Source organism: Dendrobates tinctorius, unplaced genomic scaffold (assembly GCF_039654945.1).
Source record: "Dendrobates tinctorius isolate UK_male_01 unplaced genomic scaffold, ASM3965494v1 ptg000003l, whole genome shotgun sequence".
In the NCBI taxonomy this organism is placed as follows: domain Eukaryota; kingdom Metazoa; phylum Chordata; class Amphibia; order Anura; family Dendrobatidae; genus Dendrobates; species Dendrobates tinctorius.
Genome location: NW_027361671.1, coordinates 19,520,589 through 19,541,536, shown reverse-complemented (window position 1 = coordinate 19,541,536; position 20,948 = coordinate 19,520,589). Strand labels below are relative to the sequence as shown.

Sequence of the window (20,948 nt, the reverse complement as noted above, 5' to 3'; positions counted from 1 at the left end):
TGTTCTAGTCAATTGTCGGCCCGTGAACTGCAAGATTTTTTCCCAAAATTTTTTGGTATTTTCGTGAAGCTACCTCCTTTCTGCTAGCGAGCAGGGTGGTTACTAACAGGACTGAGAACCCTTTTGCTAGAAGGAGTCCCCTCTCAAGTTCCATGCAGTGAAGTGCAGCCCGTGAACCCTGGGGTGTTCCACTGGGCCCGAGACAGACATGCATCTGAGCCACGTGAACCATGCCCTTTTCGGCCAGAAGGGCGCAATCAGGATTATTCGAGCTCTCTCCTGCCGGATCTTTTTTAAGACTACTGGAATCAATGGAAACGGGGGGGGGGGGGGGGGGGGGGGGGGAACGCATAGGCCAGGCGAAATTTCCACTGATGTAGTAGCGAATCCACCCCTTCTGGCTGCTCTCTTGGATTTAGGGAGTAGAACCTGTCCACTTTCCGATTTTCCCTGGTGGCAAACAAGTCTACTTCTGGTGTGCTCCAGGCAGCGCAGATTTCCCCAAATATTTTTTGACTTAGGGACCATTCTCCCTGGTGTAGTACATGACGGCTTAAATAATCGGCCAGATAATTGTGTGCCCCCTTTAAATGTGTACCCGATAAGGATAGAAGATTGTTTTCTGCCCAAGCGAATAATTCCCTGGCCTCTGCCATAAGGGTTGCCGACCTTGTACCCCCTTGTCTATGTATGCTAGGACCGTGTTGTTGTCGGATAATATGGTGACATGTCTCCCTTGTACTTCTTGCTTTACTAGGGGAAGGGCTCGCCTTACAGCCGCCAGTTCTTTTAGATTTGAGGATGCATCCCTCATTCCGGATTCCCACTGGCCCTGTAGGGTTCGTTTCTCTATGTGTGCCCCCCAACCACTCGGACTTGCGTCCGTGGTCAATACCACCGAGTTCTGAGTAGTCCAGGGCACTGCTCTGTTTAAGTTTTCGGTGCTCAGCCACCATTTTAGTGACTCCTGCACTTGAGAGGAGAGGATAATCTCCCGATTTAAATTGGAAGGACCCTTCTGCTCGGATAGGATCTGCCACTGTAGTTCTCTCGTATGGGCTTGTGCCCACCGGACCGCTGGGATTGTTGTTGTTAACGTGCCCAGAAGCGACATTGACTCTCTTACTGGTATGGCTCGACCGGACTGTATCCGTTGTATTTTTTCCTGTATAGCCCCAATTTTTCTTCCTGGAAGAATGCACTGCTGTTTTAATGAGTCCAACTGAATTCCAAGGAATTCTTGTGACTGCACTGGAGTTAATTTGGATTTTTTCAGATTGATCATCCAGCCTAACCTGGTTAATATTTCCAGGACCCTTGTAACTGCATCTTCACAATTTTGCTTATCGTTTGCTATAACCAGGATATCGTCTAGCTAGGGTACTAACAGGATATTTTCCCTTCTTATAAAGGACGCTACTTCCCAGATGATTTTTGTAAATATACGCGGGGCTACTGATACCCCGAAGGCTAGGCACTGGTACTGAAGATGAGTGGGGATTTGAGCAATCTCTACTACCAGTCTCAGATATTGTTGGTGTCCCCCCCCCCCCCCCCATATTGGGACATGGTAATAGGCATCGGTAAGATCTATTACTGCCATGTAGCAACCTGGGTCGAGTAGTTTCACTGCTGACCCCAAGGTCTCCATTTTGAATTTCTCTGTTCTGATATATTGGTTCAGGGCTTTGAGATTGAATATTGTTGTTAGTGACCCATCTGGTTTTGGTGTGAGGAACAGAGTACTGTAAAACCCTTTCCCTTTTTGATGACACGGTACTTTTATAAGTACCTCTTTGTGAATGATGAGCTGGATCTCCTTTTCTAATGTAGCCTGAATCTTTTTGGCTACCCGGGTCACTTTTAGTCTTTGAGGAGGAAGCTTTAGAAAACTCAGCCGTAGGCCCTCGTCCAACAGGTCGGTTACCCACTTTGAGGTGGGCAATGCTACCTACTGATGGACAAAGAACCGAAGCCTTCCCCCAAACGCCCTGGCATCATTGCTTGGTATCTGGTCTCGGGGTGGTTCTACTAAAGAGGAAACTTCTCTCCTTTCTTCCCCTCCAGGGCCTACCCGGTGTGGTTCTATCATCTGGCCGCCCTCGGCTCCCTCTATTCCCTGTTCCACGAAAGGACGAGTGAGCCTCAGTCCACCGATGCCTAGGGAAGGGGGTTGGAAACCATTTTTTCTTATCTGATGCTTTTTCCAAAATTTTATCCGGTGCTTTTCCAAATAAGTATTGACCCTCACAAGGGACGGCACAGAGTTTAACCTTTGACTGGAAATCTGCCGACCAGTTTTTTAACCAAAGTGCTCTGCGGCCTGAATTTGAAAGGGCGCATGCACGGGCAGCACCTCGGACGGAATCTACTGCGGCGTCACCAGGAATCCCGCTGCCTTCTGTAGGAGAGGTATTGCCTCCACCAGTGTCTCCCTTGGGCATTTATTCTTAATTTGGTCACTTGATTCATCTAACCACTTGACCATAGCACGTGCTGTACAAGTGGCAGCCACCCCTGGTTTAAGCGACCAAGCGGATGCTTCCCAAGCAGCTTTTAGAAAAACGTCTGCTTTCTTGTCAAGGTGATCTTTTAGGGCGCCCATGTCTTCAAATGGCAATGCTATTCCTCTGGATGTACTAGCAATGGCGGCATCTAGTTTGGGAGCTTTTTCCCATTTATCGCATATCTCCTCATCAAACGGGTATTTACGTTTGAGCGCCTGCGGTATGGACATTTTTTGTTGGGTTTTTTCCACTCTCGATTAAATTTAACAGGTTATCATGAAAGGGAAAAACCCTTCGTTTTTTCCCCTCAAGATTGCTAAACATAGCATCTTGAATTGATTTCGGCTCTTTTGGTGTCTCAAGTCCCATTGTGGACCTCACAAGCTTTAGCAATTTCCCAATGTCCTCAGGTAGGAAATATGGATGACCCTTTTCCTTGTCCGAGGAGTCCAGGTCCGAATCCGAGGCCTCTATCTCCCCTTGCTGGGGGGGGGGGGGGGGAAGAAAAAAAACAGAAAAAAAAACACATTACCACAGCAATTAACCAGGGTTCCCCAACTCCAGTCCTCAAGGCCCACCAACAGATCATGTTTTCAGGATTTCCTTTGTATTGCACAGGTGAAGCAATCACCTGAGCAATACTAAGGCAATCCTGAAATCATGATCTGTTGGTGGGCCTTGAGGACTGGAGTTGGGGAACCCTGCCAAAAACTATGGAACAACAATAATATCTCAACAACTCTGAGTTAATATGATAGCAGAAACCTTTCTTAGCTAATTAAAGCAAAAAAGTCACCAAGTATTTATGAAATAAAATAGACATTTTATTTAAACAATTTAAAAATTACATCGGCAAACAGAGTATCACACTAAGCAGGCATGAAATACGGGGTTAAATCATTATGAATTGGCTCAGAGCACAGAACAAACATATACTACTATCAGCCTGCAAGTGTCCTACAACCACATGCCATAGAAACTCATATTGTGTTCCAATGCTGGTATACACTTAGTCAATACTGGCTATTGCACCAAGTAGGCTTACTCCAAAACAAGACAAAAAGCACAAAGTGCTTCTAGTGCTATTACTGCAAGTCAGGCAGACAGCCTGCAACTAGAACTGTGCGCTATACATATGGCCGTGTGTAATCAAAATTCCCCTGGCCTACTGCGCGTTTCACCGCTTCTTCGTTTCCGCGCGTTTTTTTGCACAGCGTTTTTTGTTTTGCATTGGTTAAAATGGTACTGTACACTGCAGGAGAATCTGCTGCAGATCCGCAGGGCCAAATCTGCTGTGGATCCGCACCAGAATCCGCAACGTGTGCACATGTGGCGCCCATGAGGCTCGGTTGCCACAGAGGTACTGCACCTTCTCCTAAGGTGCAGTGCTCCACCATCCAGGTAAGGTGGGAACTCCCAGCGCCTGGAGGACAGTATCCTCTCCTCCAGACCGTGGGTACCATCCACAAATGAGCCGCTCAGTTTGCGCATGGTGGGCATAGCCACATGCGGAAAGTAAGCGGATCTCATGCATTCCTATGTGTGAGGAGTCGCAAAAATAATGAGCCTGCTGCGATTTTTTCGCACGGCAGGTGCGGAATGCCATAGGAATGCATGGGGTGCATTTTTTGCGGCAAAAGCGCATACAATCCGCAACGTGGGTACACAGCCTCAATACGAGGATTCATGTACACATAGCTGTATTGGGATTCATATTGTACCCATGTGGTGCACAGGAAACTATAAGGCTATGATCACACACTGCTTGGTTTCTGTTTTTTTTTTCTGCAGCCAAAACCTGATCTCTTGGCAGAAAAAAAAAAAAAAAAAAAAAAAAACGCAGTTTTTGCTGCGTTTTTCAGGATTACAAAATTCTACCATGCAAGTATAAACAATACAGGGTGTTAGGCCACTAATGCAATATGGACAGTATGTGAAAGGTGGGTACTGAGTTCTCCTTCAATGGAAGTCTTCACAGACATCTTCACAGGCTGGACAGACATCTGTCTGAGATGGTTTAATGAATCCTGCATTGAGCAGGGGGTTGGACATGATGACCCTGGAGGTCCCTTTCAACTAACATTCTATGTGAGTGGAGAGTTTTTTGTTTTTTTTTAATGTCTGACAAAATAGTGACTATTTTGAAGAAGAAAGTTCACGAGCGCATGAAAAAAATACACAATTGCAAGTGTAAGGCTAAGTGCACACGTAGCAGAAAATTTCTGCTCAAAAACCTGACTCCCTTGCCAGAAACCGCACCTTTTCTGTCTTCGCGTTTTCCGTGCAATTTTTGCACGTTTTTTGCGCTTTCTTTCCGGCGCGTTTTCAAAACGCATTGAACTAGCCAGAAACGTGGAAAAACCCGCAAAATTAATGAGCATGCTGCGTTTTTTACCGCTATGTTTTTTTCGCGGTAAAAAACGCATCAATGTGCACAAAAAGTGCTAAATGCATAGAAATGAATGGGAAGCTTTTTCGCGTTTGTCCCGCAGATTTTTTGGCAAATCTGCAGGAAAAAAAAAAAACGCTGTGTGTGAACACAGCCAAAAAAAAAAAAAAAAAAAGAAGTTGTTTTGGACAGGCATGATTTACCTAATGTAGGCCATAGTTTACTTTCTCATGTTGGTCAGGCTTTGCTTATCTTTAACACCTATCAATAATGTAATTAAACTGCGCTAATACTAACATCCATGTTAGGAGACCAAGACATAGTTCAAACATGGGAAGCGCACAAAAATAAGGCCAGGTTAACATTGCATTTAACCAGCCCGTTCAACGCATAGTGTTGACGGGCTATTTAAACGGTATAGCATAACACGATCGCGTTATGCTATACCCACTAGCACAGATGGTTCATCAGCGCTAGCGGTGACGGAGCCTCAGACGCTGCAGCCCGCGTCCAAGGCTCCGTCACTGAATGACGGCACAGAGTGTTTGACAAGTGTGAGCAGCTTCTTACTATTGAGGCCGCCTATGCGGCATCAATAGTAAAAGATAAAATGTTAAAAATGCTAAAAAAAATTTAGAAAAAAAAAAAAAATAAAAAAAAAATCGGGGTATATTTACCTTCCAGCGTCCCGCGCTGCATTCCCAGGCCTCAGCGTTCCCAGTAATGCCTTGCGAGACCTGTGATGACGTAGTCTCGTGTTACTATAGCGATCTCGCGAGACCGCGTCATCATAGGACCTTGCCGCAAGGCATTACTGGGAACGCTTAGGCCGGGAATACAGCGCGGGACGTCGGAAGGTAAATATACCCCGATTTTTTTATTCTTTTTTTTTTTTTACAGGGGTATGGTACCCAGGGCCTGGAGGACAGTCTCCTCTCCTCCACACCGTGGGTACCAACCGCACATGAGACGCTTAACTTCCCGCATGGTGGGCATAGCCACAATTCTTTGCGATTCCGCACTAAAGAATGATCATGCTGCGATTTTTTCCGTGATGCATTTCCGCCGCGGAAAAAAGCGCAGCATTAGCACAGCATGTGCGGAATGCATGGGGGGCGTTTTTGCGCCAAAACGCTTAAAAAAAAAAAAAAAAAAAAAAAAAAAAAAAAAAAAATCGCATTGTGGGCACACAGCCTTACACTAAACGCACTGCTTTCTATAAGTGAAAAAATGCTGAAAGATTTGACCTGCTGCAGTTTAAAAAACAAAGCAAAAAAATACAAAACACAGCAGTATTCCAATTCAATAAGGAAACAAAAAAAAAAAAAAAAAAGTGTGTGCATGAGATTTCTGAAGTCCATAGGGTTTGCTTATACTGCAAAATAGCAGCAAACAAGCAACGTGTGAACATGTGCGGTATTCCTACCGTTGAAAGAAAAGTGGAAAATGCCATAAAGAAAAAGCCTCATACAGGACAGATGCCATATGGAAAACTGTTCTAGGATATAAGAGAAGGCACAACAACAACATCCCTTACACATCAAAGGCAATGTGTCCCATCGCTGTGTACATTGCTTGTGCCGAAATAACAGTACAGTTATTATATGGAGTCTACACACACACATATTACAATAAACGCACCCCACATCAATTCATTACCAATTTTTCACCTTATTTCATAAATAGTTTACAGATACACATCATCTATATGCCATATGAAATAATAATATAGTAATAACTCTGTTTCTTGTTTACCAGAAGAACCTGATGATCTTTAGCTAAAATGCACAGATCTTCTCTGGAGACCTCCAGCTCCCTGCCCAGAGTCATAGGCATCACCTGATCAATAGTAGGACTCACATTGCCAGCAGGTGAGCTAATCCAGAAGCAACTTAAAGGAACAGGAGCGCAGATTAACTCTGTGTTCACAGAAGATGAAGCACAGCACAGTAATAAATTGCTGTATCTTTCCCAGATAACTGCTACCTGTGAGAGACACGTTCTCTGGATGCTAGTTATCATCTCTATGTATTTTGGGATTAAAAGCTTTGATAAGTTACATAATTTTGGCACAACTGGTGGATGATTGCACTAAAATTATGCAACTTTTGGTGTTCTCCATTTTTACTCAGCACCAACGTGGGCAGTGCTGGGGCGAGATGTGTGCGCAGCAATCAACGCTCAACAAAATCTTGACAAGCTGTGGCGTTAGCTACGTTACGGATCTTAAGTAGGATTTGTGGCAAGGCTCACACTGATGTGCACGCCACTCATCCGGCGCTCCATATGAGGAGGCGTCCGCCTCTTCAGGAATCAGGAGAGTCTTAAGCCCCCATTACACACTGCGATATCGCTAGCAATATCGCTGTAAAGTCACAGATTTTGTGACGTAGCAGCGATATTGCTAGCGATATCGCTGCATGTGATACTTACCTCCGACCGGCTCCCCCGCTGACTATCGCTGGTCGCGCGAGAAGGTCCTGGATCATTTCTCGTCGGGCACTTCCTGCTGGGCTTCCTGTGGCGCCGACAAGCGACGTGTGGACGCGGGCAGGAGGACGTCAGGATCGCCGCGTCTGACAGGTAAGTAGCGACCCCCGACCCCAGCGATGTCGCTGGTGAGATCTGCCTGTGTGGCAGCTCACTAGCGACCACTTAGCGATGCACCAGCGATCTATATCGTTGTTGGGATCGCTGGTGCATCGCTAAGTGTAACGGTACCCTAACTTCCGCCAATCTCCTCATCTAGTTTTGTGTGAACAATGTCCGTCTTGTCTTGTTTTATCTTGTGTTATCAGACCTTGAGGTTAAATTCCCATATTAAGTATTTGTAATGTTGGAAACTATGCATAGTTTTGCTACACAAAAACACAGTCTTAGGGTATGTTTCCACGTACCGTAATCCCTGCGCTTTGGACGCCCCCTTCTGCATGCGCGGTGATTCCGTATGTGCTCATTGAACACATCCGGAATCGCTGCAGCATATCAATAGAGTAGGCTGTTTACCCTGCGGAGACTGAGCATCTCCGCAAGGTAAACAGACATGCTGCGGTCTAAAAAAGACGCGACGCATGTCCGGTTTAGCGGGTGTGTCACCAGTGTATTCGGACACATAGTGGAGACGGGATTTCATAAAATCCCCTCCACTATGCTGGAAAATCTGGCCGCTGCGGATTAATCGCTACGTGGAAACATGCTCTAACAGTACCAGCAAAGTGGATGGTATTTCTAGAAACTTCGTGCCCAGTGTGTGTTTTTTTGCACTGTGTAAACTGACCTGTGGTGCATTTTTGAAGTCTGCAACAACTTAATTTCTCTTTTGGTAAATCTGCATTTTATTTGTGAATTTTCCCCATAGACTTGAGTGAGATGAGGAAAATCCACATATAAAAAACCCCATGCGTTTTTATTGCTTGAGAGTGGCAACTGTAAGCATGGCCCAGCACTGACTGACAGCTGGTTTAGCAGGGCATCAGTATAGAGGTGACTGTCAGTTAGTGCCGGGCATGCTTACAGTTACCACTCAGTGCGGTAGGCGGTGACTGTAAAATTTTCTCCCAGATGCTGTACTTTCAGTACAGTGGCCGGGCACCTTTAGAACACTATTAACCTGTAGATTAACCTCATATCTGCAGGTTAATAGCATTATCTGACCTGAACGGTTCTCTATAATATATGAAGGAATCAAGGCAGCCACCAAAAATTTCAGGACTCCATACTGGTAAAATTTTTGGGTCCCCTTGAGATTCCGCTCAGTCTCCACCCCAGCTCTGCCTTCACCCCTCAAACCTTCCACAGTCCTACCGCCCACTTTTGGAAAAACTCTTCTTTTGCATCATCAATCACACATTTAGGGCTCATACTCATCTACGTGGAAAACTGAGGAGTGCAATCCTATAAAAAATAAGATTGCACTCTGACCAATGTTAAGCTATGAGTCTCTCCTCGTCTGCAATTTTTTTTCTCTGCCAAAATCGGACTAAGAAAAAAATCGCAGCATATTGTGTTTGTTCTATCTCGGACAATACTTGCCAATGCAAGTCAACGGGTGCGAGAAAAAAAATTGCAAGGTACTCGGACCATTCGAGTGCTGTCCGATTTGTATACACGTCATTTCATCTGGTGTGTACAGTAAAATCACAGCATGACCTGACAGAATAGAATAGATATATACACGTAGACTACACAGATGTAAAGATATCATTCAAATTTTTAATAAGTACAGTGCTTGTTTAACTTACTGTTAATGTATTTTATTACTGAATATTTTTTTCTGAAAAAAATGGCATGGGGTTCCCCAACATTTTATTATCCAACAAATGGAAAGTGCTGGTTGCAGATGTTTATAGCCTGGGAAGGGGGTTATACCCATAAAGCTTCCAAGGTTATTATTATCAGCTCACAGCTGTATACTTAGACTTTACTGGTTATTTTGGGGGTCCCCCCAAAAAAATGACATAGCATCCCCTTATATTTAATAACCAGTAAAGGCTGAACAGAAAGCTGTGGGCTGATATTAAGGCTATGTACTCACGTATGGAGAAAATTCCTGACTAAAAACCGGACTCCTTCCCAGGAAACGCGCATTCTTTTCCACGCGTTTTCTGCGCGATTTTTATGCGTTTTTTTCCAGAGCATCCCCAGTCTCATAGAAAATAGTTAGAAATGCGGATTTTTCCACGAAATTAAAGAGCATGCTGCGTTTTTTTACCGCGATGCGTTATTTTCACGGTAAAAAACACATCAATGTGCACAAAAAGTGCGGAATTCATTAAAATGAATGGGATGCTTCTGGTAAGCGTTTTTTATGTGTTTTTGTTGGTAAAAACGTTTAAAAAATGCGGAAAGAAACGCTTACGTGGGTACACAGCCTTATAGCCTAGGAAGCGGCCATGGATATTGACTTCTTCCCAGACTAAAAACATCAACTCTCAGACACTCTAGAAAAGGCTCAACCATAAGATATGCCAATCCTCTCACCTAGCCTCGCTCCTCCCACTTGTCCTGGTGCAGTGATAAGTGGGGTGATAGTTGGGGGAGTTGATGCCATGTTTGTATTGTCAGCTTAGAGGTTAGTAATGACACCTCCATTATTAACCCCACAGTGATAATTTAAAAGAAAAACACCCACACAGAATAAAGTCCTTTAATTGAAATAATCTAAATCAAACCAAACCAGCTATACTCACGTCAACGCCCGGGCCACTGAAGCCAGTGACCCCTCTAACATAATTAAAATAATTAACAAACATATTTCTCACCTGTCCGCCGAGAAGATAATAATACATTTGTCCCGTGATGCATCTAGCTCTATTATATCTAGATGGCATGCTGCATTGTTTCATGATACGACTCTGCAGCCTGCCATCCAGCAGAGACTCTTAGCTGCATGTGCTTGCTCGACTCAATGCCTCGCGGTGAACTATTTTGACCTCACTGACGTCACTGTGAGCGTAAGGAAGTTCACACGCTCGCAGTGCCATCAGGAGGGTCCAGCGATTTCATAGCCAATTAACTCAGTTCTTCTCACTGATGTCAGCACGAGCACCATGGGAAAGGTTATTATGACGCTCACGCTGATGACAGTAAGTTGAATTGAGTTCAATATCTATGGCCCCTTATCAGCCTGGGAAAGCCAGCCCCCAGCTGTCTGCTTTAGCTTGGCTTGTTGTCAAAAATGAGAGGGACCCCACTACGTTTTTTTAAATTATTTGGTTAAAAAAATAAGGCGTGAAGACCCCTCTATTCTTGATAATCAGCCTTGCTGAAGCCAACAGCTGAGGGTTGAAACCCACAGCTGTCAGTTTTGCCTATCTGGTTATCAAAAATATTGGGGAACCCCAGATTATTCTTTAAAATGCATTTATAGCACTGCTGTCTGCTCTTGCTGTTAACAGTTGAATACAGCTCCCAACATTGTCCCCTGCTAGCGCTGAACGCAGAGCGAGAAGGGACAGTGATGTGAGCTGTCTTCACTACAGCACCCGACACCGGGGAACAGCGCAAACAGTACAGCTAAATCCCAGGCGCCAATAAGTGTCACACTTATGACACAAGATGTCATCCCTGTGTCATTAGTGTGCACGTGTGCGGGACGTTTTGCGGCCCGTGCTGCCACTAGAAACACTGATGTCTTTGCCCATTTTTAGGAAAAATGCTCGGGAATCCAAACATGAATCCGAATGAGCTATGTTTGTGCCAATTTTGAGATTGGTGAATGTTTTTCGAACAAGTTTGCTCATTTCTACTTGCCAGTGTGAACGAGCTCTAAGAATGGCAATCGTTTTCTGCTATGTACAGTGGGTACGGAAAGTATTCATACCCCTTACATTTTTCACTCTTTGTTTCATTGCAGCCATTTGGTAAATTCAAAACAGTTCATTTTTTTTCTCATTAATGTACACTCTGCACCTCATCTTGACTGAAAAAAAACAGTAATGTTACATGGTCATAATAAGTATTCAGACCCTTTGCTCAATATTGAGTAGAAGCACCCTTTTGAGCTAGTACATCCATGAATCTTCTTGGAAATGATGCAACAAGTTTTTCACACCTGGATTTGGGGATCCACTGCAATTCTTCCATGCAGATCCTCTCCAGTTCCGTCAGGTTGGATGGTAAACAGGGCAGCAAGGTGGCTCAGTGGTTAGCACTGCAGCCTTACAGCGCTGGAGTCCTGGGTTCGAAACCCACCAAGAACAACATCTGCAAGGAGTTGGTGTGTTCTCCCCGTGTTTGTGTGGGTTTCCTCTGGGTACTCTGGTTTCCTCCCACATTCCAAAGACATACTGATAGAGAATTTAGATTGTGAGCCCCATTGGGGAACAGCGATCATAATGTGTGCAAAACTGTAAAGCGCTGCGGAATATGTTAGCGCTATATAAAAATAAAGATTATTATTATTAGAAACGTTGGTGGAGAGCCATAGTTGTCGTCTACCTATGATGTCAACTACAGGCCTCTTTCATCTTTTTAAGTGGGAGAACTTGCACAATTGGTGGCTTATTAAATACTTTTTTCCCCACTGTATATATGGGAAAAAACTGGGGTCATCATACTATATATATGAGGAACTAGGACCATCATGCCATATATATACGGGGGTTACTTAAGCCATCATGCTATGTACTGTGTATATATATAAATAAATATATATATATATATATATATATATATAGGGTGGGCCATTTATATGGATACATCTGGGTGGGCCATTATAAGGTTGGATCCAAAATAGCCAACTTAAAAATGGCTGCCATGGTCACCACCCATCTTGAAAAGTTTTGTCCATCACATATACTAATGTGCCACAAACAGGAAGTTGATATCACCAACCATTCCCATTTAATTTAGGTGTATCCATTTAAATGCCCATATATATATATATATATATATATATATATACACACATACAGTATATACAGTGCCTTGCTAAAGTATTCGGCCCCCTGGAACTTTTCAACCTTTTCCCACATATCATGCGTCAAACATAAAGATACCAAATGTAGATTTTTGGTGAAGAATCAACAACAAGTGGGACACAATTGTGAAGTTGAACGAAATGTATTGGTTATTTTAAATTTTTGTGGAAATTCAAAAACTTAAAAGTGGGGTGTGCAATATTATTCGGCCCCTTTAACTTAATACAACAAAGTATTAAGTTAAAGGGGCCGAATAATATTGCTGCGATTACAGCTGCAAGTTGCTTGGGGTATGTCTCTATCAGTTTCGTACATCGAGAGACTGAAATTCTTGCCCATTCTTCCTTGGCAAACAGCTCGAGCTCAGTGAGGTTTGATGGAGATCGTTTGTGAACAGCAGTTTACTGCTCTTTCCACAGATTCTCGATTGGATTCAGGTCTGGACTTTGACTTGGCCATTCCAACACCTGGATACATTTATTTGTGAACCATTCCATTGTAGATTTTGCTTTATGTTTTGGATCATTGTCTTGTTGGAAGACAAATCTCTGTCCCAGTCTCAGGTCTTTTACAGACTCCAACAGGTTTTCTTCAAGAATGGTCCTGTATTTGGCTCCATCCATCTTACCATCAATTTTAACTATCTTCCCTGTCCCTGCTGAAGAAAAGCAGGCCCAAACCATGATGCTGCCACCACCATGTTTGACAGTGGGATGGTGTGTTCAGGGTGATGAGCTGTGTTGCCTATATGCCAAACATATTGTTTGGCATTGTTGCCAAAAAGTTCAATTTTGGTTTCATCTGACCAGAGCACCTTCTTCCACATGTTTGGTGTGTCTCCCAGGTGGCTTGTTGCAAACTTTAAACAACACTTTTTATGGATAGCTTTGAGAAAAGGCTTTCTTTTTGCCAATCTTCCATAAAGGCCAGATTTGTGCAGTGTACGACTGATTGTTGTCCAATGGACAGACTGTCCGACCTCAGCTGTAGATCTCTGCAGTTCATCCAGAGTGATCATGGGCCTCTTGGCTGCATCTCTGATCAGCCATCTCCTTGTTTGATATGAAAGTTTAGAGGGACGGCCGGGTCTTGGTTGATTTGCAGTGGTAAGATACCCCTTCCACTTCAATATGATCACTTGCGCAGTGCTCCTTGGGATGTTAGTTTGGAAATCATTTTGTATCCAAATCCGGCTTTAAACTTCTCTACAACATTATCATGGACCTGCCTGTTGTGTTCCTTGGTCTTCATGATGCTCTCTGTGCTTCAAACAGAACCCTGAGACTATCACAGAGCAGGTGCATTTATACGGAGACTTGATTACACACAGGTGGATTATGTTTATCATCATTAGTCATTTAGGACAACATTGGATCATTCACGGATCCACAATGAACTTCTGGAGTGAGTTTGCTGCACTGAAAGTAAAGGGGCCGAAAAATATTGCACGCCCCACTTTTCAGTTTTTGACTTTCCACAAAAATTTAAAATAACCAATATATTTTGTTCTACTTCATAATTGCGTCCCACTTGTTGATTCTTCACCAAAAATTTACATTTGGCATCTTTATGTTTAAAGCATGATATGTGGGAAAAGGTTGAAAAGTTCCAGGGGGTCGAATACTTTCGCAAGGCACTATATATATATATATATATATATATATATATATATAGATAGCATGATGGCTAAAGTCCCCCCATATATACAGTATATGGCATGATGGCCCTAATTCCCCCATATATATGTTGAAGGACACCAGAATCAAAATTGTAGCCCTGCACCATGGAAGACTGAATCTGCAATAGGCAAGCATCTTGGTGTGATGAAATCAACTGTGGGAACAATAATAAGAAAAATGGAGGACATACGAGACCACTGATAATCTCCTTCGATCTTGGGCTCCACGTAAGACCTCACCCTGTGGGGTCAAAATGATCACAAGAACAGTGAGCAAAAATCCCTGAACCACATGGTGGGACCTAGTTAATGACCTGCATAGAGCTAGGACCACCGTAACAAGGGCTAGAATCAGTAACACACTATGCCGCCAGGGACTCAGAGCCTGCAGTGTGTGACGAGTGTCAGCTTACGCTGAGTCATTTCTTTCTTGAAAGAGTGGACCCTCTGGGCCGTGGCACCGACCCACCGAGGGCGAGCTGACCTTTTGAGGACCCACCCCCTGTACAGGGAGTGTCAGGGGCAAGACCAAGGGGGTGAGCCACCATGGCAGCTGGACCAGACGGCCGGCTCAGGGGGACACTACGGGAGTGACTGGCAACCGGATGAGCAAGAAGCAAGACAAGACAAGACGTAGGTGCAAGGTATCTTCATTAGGGTAACTTCAGAATCACATTCAGTGTAAAAACGTGAGAACAAGCAAAACGTGCAAAGTGCGTTCGTGGGCACGCCAAGGTCCATAGCATAGTACGTGCCAGGTGGCACACCTAGGTACAGGTAAAGGCACAATGGCATCAGACTCCGGACCGCTGGCAACGATCGACATGATCAAGGTATCAGGCTGCGGACATCAGGCAGCAGTCATCCATCTTACGATCTCTGGCAGCGACAGGCAGGTTCCGGGCATCCGGCAGGCCAACCAGGGTTCAGGCAAGGAGGCACGTCAGATATCCAGGCATGGTGCGTGTTAGGGAACACGCCAAGGTCCAAGGCTAGGTGCGTGTGTAGGGGACACGCCAGGGTTCAAGGCTAGGTGCGTGTGTAGGGGACACGCCAGGGTTCAAGGCAAGGTGCGTGTGTAGGGGACATGCCAGGGTTCACAAAACGAGACAGGGTGCGTGTGTAGAGACACGCCAAAGCACAAGGTAAGACAGAGCGCATGTGTAGAGACATGCCAAGGCACAAGGTAACAAAGCAGAGTCCTGCGCGTGCAAAGAGGCACGCCAGGGTCAGGCGAGGCAGAGTCCTGCTCGTGCAGAGAGGCACGCCAGGGTCAGGCGAGGCAGAGTCCTGCGCGTGCAGAGAGGCACACCAGGGTCAGGATTCCAGGAAAGGGTTAGGGCCTGTGCGTGCAAGAGGGCACGACAGGGGACATGGCAAAGCCTGCGCGCACTTTTAATGAAGCACGGGGAGGTAAGCCATGGGCAGGCGAGGCCTGCGCGTGCTATAGAGAGCACGTAGAGCACAGTGCAGAAACAGCGTGAGGTGCAAGGGAGCACAGAGAGCACGGCTGGGGCACTGGCTAGCTGATAGGGCTGCGGCACTGACAGACGGGCAAGACTCCAGCGAACCCGACTGAGGCATGGCAGGCGACACAGCTGTCACTGACCGACGAGCACGGCTGAGGCACAAGCAGGCGGGCACGGCTAAGGCGGGCATGGCTGAGGCCCAAACAGAAGGCTAGGAAGGCCAGGCGCATGCAAAGAGCATACGAAGCAGCAAGGGAAGACAAGACAAGAAACCAGACAGGGCTTAAGCAGAGTACAGAACTAGGAACGGAAGCATAGGCAGAAACACGGAACAGGAACAGAGCAAGAACAGAGCTAGCAGCGGAGCGTAGGCCGAAGCCCAGAGCCGGGCCAAGGCAGAGCCTTGGGACTAGACATGGAAAAGAGCACAAACGGAAAGAAAGGAGGAATGGTGCGTGTGCCAGGGAGCACTACAGAGCACCATAGGAGAGAGCGAGGCAGAGCAACAAAGACCAAGACCATAGGGGGGAACAAGGCAGAGCATAGCGAAGGCAAGACATGGCAGAAACAGGCAAGGCAGAGAATAACAGAAGGACTACAAGTCTAAGCAGGACAAGGACGAACATGGCACAACGGACAAACAAAAGACAAGGCACGGGACAAGAGATGGAGTACGAGCACGGAGCGTGTGCAGAGACACACGACAGAGCTAGGTGCACGGGCACAGAATAGAGGGAGCTCCCCACAGACCAAGCAGCTATGCAGGGACACAATACTCAGGCCCAGAGCATAGGAAGGGGCGGTCTAATATAGGGCATAGCACCTCCTCTTCCGGGTCAGGACCAGGGGAGAACTTCCTAGTTCAGATGCTCCAGGATCACAGAGCTCAGTCACATGATCAGGGTTTCAGACATGACGAGATGATCACAGAACCAGACAGTGCAGGATCTTAGGAAACGTCACATGATCAAGGTTTCAGACATGACGAGATGATTGCAGAACCAGACAGTGCAGGATCTTAGGAAACGTCACATGATCAAGGTTTCAGACATAACGAGATGATTGCAGAACCAGACAGTGCAGGATCCTAGGAAAGACAGATGATCAGGGATTCTAGACATGACGAGAAGAACGCAGAAGGCAAAGCAGAAACGCAGGCATCTTGCAGCTCAGCAGACATGAGGTGAGTGTGCACACTGCTCTAGGGAACAAGCAGGATAGCAGACATGAGATGCGCGTGCACACCGCTCCAGGGTCATGAGGCAAAAACAGACATAGCGGACATAACGGATGTGGCGAGCATGACACAGTGCCAGACGTGTCCCCCTGCTTAAGCCAGTACATGTTCGGGCCCATCTGAAGTTTGCTAGAGAGCATTTGGATTATCCAGAGAGTATTGGGAGAATATCATATGGTCTGATGAAACCAAAGTAGAATTGTTTGGCAGAAACAAAACTTGTTGTGTTTGGAGGAAACAGAATGCTGAGTTGCATCCAAAGAACACCATACCTACTGTGAAGAATGGGGGGTGGCAGTTCTCCCCATAAATATATATATATGGGATTAAGGTCTGGAGACTGGCTAGGCCAGTCCATGACCTTAATGTGCTTCTTTTTGAGCCACTCCTTTGTTACCTTGGCTGTATGTTTTGGGTAATTGTCTTGCTGGAGACACAGTCACGACCCATTTTTAATGTCCTGGCGGAGGGATGGAGGTTGTCATTTAGGATTTTACGGAACATGGCTCCATCAATTCTCCCATTGATGTGGTGAAGTAGTCCTGTGCCCTTAGCAGAGAAACACCCACAAAACATAATGTTTCCACCTCCATGTTTGACAGTGGGGACGGTGTTCTTTGGTCATAGGCAGCTTTTATCTTCCTCCCAACACGGCGAGTAAACACCTTAACGACCAGAGGTATTTTTCGTTTGGCATTTTCAGTTTTGCTACCCTTTTTCCCAGAGCCATAACTTTTTTATTTTTGTGTCAAAATGGCCATGTGAAGGCTTGTTTTTTGCAGGATGAGATGTACTTTTGAACGAAACCATTGGTTTTACCATGTCGTGTATTAGAAAATGAGAAATAAATTAGTTTTTTGTTTTGCTTTTTTACTAGGTTCATTAAATGTTAAAACTGACCTGCCACTATGATTCTCCAGGTCATTACAAGTTCATAGATTCCAAACATGTCTAGGTTCTTTCTTATCTAAGTGTTGAAAAAAAATCCAAACTTTGTTAAAAAAAAAATTGCGCCATTTTCTGATACCCATAGTGTCTTCATTTTTCGTGATCTCTGGTTAGTTGAGGGCTTATTTTTTGCGCGCCGAGCAGACATTTTTAATGATTCCATTTTGGTGCAGATACGATCTTTTGATTGCCTGTTATTGCATTTTAATGCAATCTCACGGCGACCAAAAAAGCGTAATTCTGGCATTTTGACTTTTTTTCTCACTGCGTCGTTTACCGATCATGTGAATCCTTTTTTTTATTAATGGATCGGGTGTTTCTAAATGCAGCAATACCAAATATGTGTAGATTTGATTTTTTCTTTTTATTGTTTTACTTTGAATGGGGAGTGATTTGAACTTTTACGCTTTTTTTAATGTTTTATATTTTTAAAAACATTTTTTTTCACTTTTGGCATGCTTCAATAGTCTCCATGGGAGACTAGACACTGCCATAAATCGATCGGCACTGCTACATACAGGCGATGATCAGATCACCTGTATGTAGCAGAATACTTCACTTGCTATGAGCGCTGACCACCGGGCGACGCTCATAGTACTTCGGCAGTGACAACCATTGAGGTATGCAGGAGACCTCTGGTTGTCATGCCAACCCATCGGTGACCTGCGATCACGTGATGGGGGTCACCGATAGGCAGATTTTCGGCACGATTGCAGGAAGCGCATGTTAAATGCCGCTGTCAGAGTTTGTGGCTCACAATTCCACTCGCAGCTCACCTCCACAGCCAACATCAAAGGGAGGGAGTCAGACATCGGCCTAAATTTACGCCCGTTGTCGGAAAGGGGTTTATGCCAAAGACCTCTATTTTTGTCTCTTCTGACCACAGCACCTTCTCCCAATCACTCACAGAATCATCCAGGTGTTCATTGGCAAACTTCAGATGGGCCTGCACATGTGGCTTCTTGAGCAGGGGGACCTTGCAGGATTTTAAATCTTTACGGTGTAATGTGTTAGCAATGGTTTTCTTGGTGACTGTGGTCCCAGCTGACTTGAGATCATTAACAAGTTCCCCCCGTGTAGTTTTAGGCTGATCTCTCACCTTCCTCATGATCAAAGATACCCTACGAGGTGTCTCAGATCAATGTCGATTGACAGTCATTTTGCATTTTTTCCATTTTCTTACTATTGCATCAACAGTAGTGTTGAGCGATACCGTTCGATACCCAAAAATATCGTATCGGATGGTATCGCCCGATACGAAAAAAATATCGGGTATCGCCGATTCCGATACCGGAAGTCCCATTCAAGTCAATGGGACTTCCGGTATCGGAATTAAAAAAAGCCCTTTATTTCCTTGTTGGCTAATTCTACATAATTGAAAACAAATAAGAATCATGTAGAATGTATTGTGGGAGGTGGAGGAGACATTAAAGGCATAGTGGTTTATTCAAATCACATGGCATAGCATTAATTCCAATTTTTTTTTTCAAGACGTTCGGAGTTAAAAAGATATTGACTATGTTAACTTTTTTATATTTTGTCAGATATGTATGTTTCACAACTTCCATGCTCTTCACCTTCTTTTGTACTTCTCCCACACTTTCTCCTTCATGATCCGCAGCAGTAGCATTTTTTTCATCAACTTTTTCTTCACCTTATTCATCTTCTTCTTCTTCACCTTCTTCCCATTAATTTTTTTTTTCCATTCTTCATATTCTTCTTATTCAGCTATTATTAATTTTCATATGCTATTTCTTCATCTTCTTCCTATTCTTCTTTTTCTTCATTTTCTTATGGTGACAGGCATTCCTGTAGTACTTATCTATAAAAGTTATAAGATTACACCGTACGTTCTGCCTGTCACAAAAGATTTACAACAGGATTTATCCGCGTTCAGTTTGGCCTGCAGCAGCAGGCATTTTCCAGGGGCACCACGAGGAGGAACGGACTCACCCCCATTTACTGCTTAGTCTTCTTCTGCTTATAATTTTGATATCTTCTATGCTGATTTTTAGTCTTATGCTTAATGTTCTTTTGCTTTCTGTTCTTCTGCTTTTGCTTCTTCTGCTTCTTGTTCTTCTGTCTTTTGTTCTGTATCTTGGTGGTTGTCTTCATGTTCTTTGTCCTCTTGGTCATATTATTTAGGGTCATATTTCTGGTCTTCTTTGGTGTGGTCTTCAGGGTCGTCGTCATCAGGGTCGTCGTCATGGAGATCAATAAGGATTACCAAAGACAATTTCAAAAAGCTTGATCTTGGAAATGTAGCAGAAGGTACAAGAAGGCTGAGAAACTGGCGAGAACCAGCTGACAGTACTGGAACCCGTAGTGGCAGCAGAAGGAACAATAGCCAATGGCACTACTGAGGAACAGCTGACGGTGCTGGACCCCGGTTACTAAGCAGAAGGTACCTGTGCTAAAAAGCACTACCAAGGACCAGCTGACGGTGTTGGACTTCGGATACCGAGATGGAGGCACCTAGGCCAAAGGCTCTGGCGAGAACCAGCTGACAGTGCTGGCACCCAGATGGGTAGCAGAAAGAACAAGAGCCAATGGCACTACCGAGGACCAACTGACGGTGCTAGACCACGGTTAATAAGCAGAAGGTACCTGTGCTAAAAAGCACTACCAATGACCAGCTGACGGTGCTGGACTTCGGATACCGAGATGGAGGCACCTAGGCCAAAGCCTCTGGCGAGAACCAGCTGACAGTGCTGGCACCCGGATGGGTAGCAGGAAGGTACCCATCCAAAGCAAAGTAGCCAGGCCGCAAGCCGGCCGCAGTTACCGAAACCCACAGTCCTACAGGGGGTCCATCTCCCATTGGCACTACAGATCCAGCCTTCAGTGCCAGATCCCGCAGTCCACATAGGAGCCACCTAAACTGCAGGCACCGTAGAGTCGGCTAACCCGGCCACAAGACGACAGGACAACGGATTGGTGGCAAAGTGACCTTGACACTACCCGGAAACAGCTGGCGTGCTGAAAACAGGCTGGGCAACAGGGAGTACCCGTGCCAAAGACACTGCCGAGAACCAGCTGACGGTGCTGGAACCCAGATGGGTAGCAAAAGCTACAAGAGCCAATGGCACTACCGAGGAACAGCTGACGGTGCTGGACCACGGTTACTAGGCAGGAGGTACCTGTGCTAGAAAGCACTACCAAGGACCTGCTGACGTTGCTGGACCTCGGATACTGAGATGGAGGCACCTAGGCCAAAGGCTCTGGCGAGAACCAGCTGACAGTGCTGGCACCCGGATGGGTAGCAGAAGGTACCCATCCAAAGCAAAGTAGCCAGGCCG

At 45.2% G+C, this 20,948-nt stretch overlaps 1 protein-coding gene across 2 annotated transcripts in view; it reads right to left on the bottom strand.

Moving 5' to 3' along the window:
- The window catches only part of POLR3G (RNA polymerase III subunit G), an 88,340-nt gene extending 81,584 nt beyond the window's left edge, over positions 1-6,756 (bottom strand). For both annotated transcript variants that reach the window (XM_073587054.1, XM_073587140.1), the window contains exon 1: positions 6,652-6,756. The gene's annotated coding sequence lies outside the window, so the exon portion shown is untranslated. The remainder of the gene's footprint in view (positions 1-6,651) is intronic.
- Between the last annotated feature and the right edge of the window lie 14,192 nt (positions 6,757-20,948).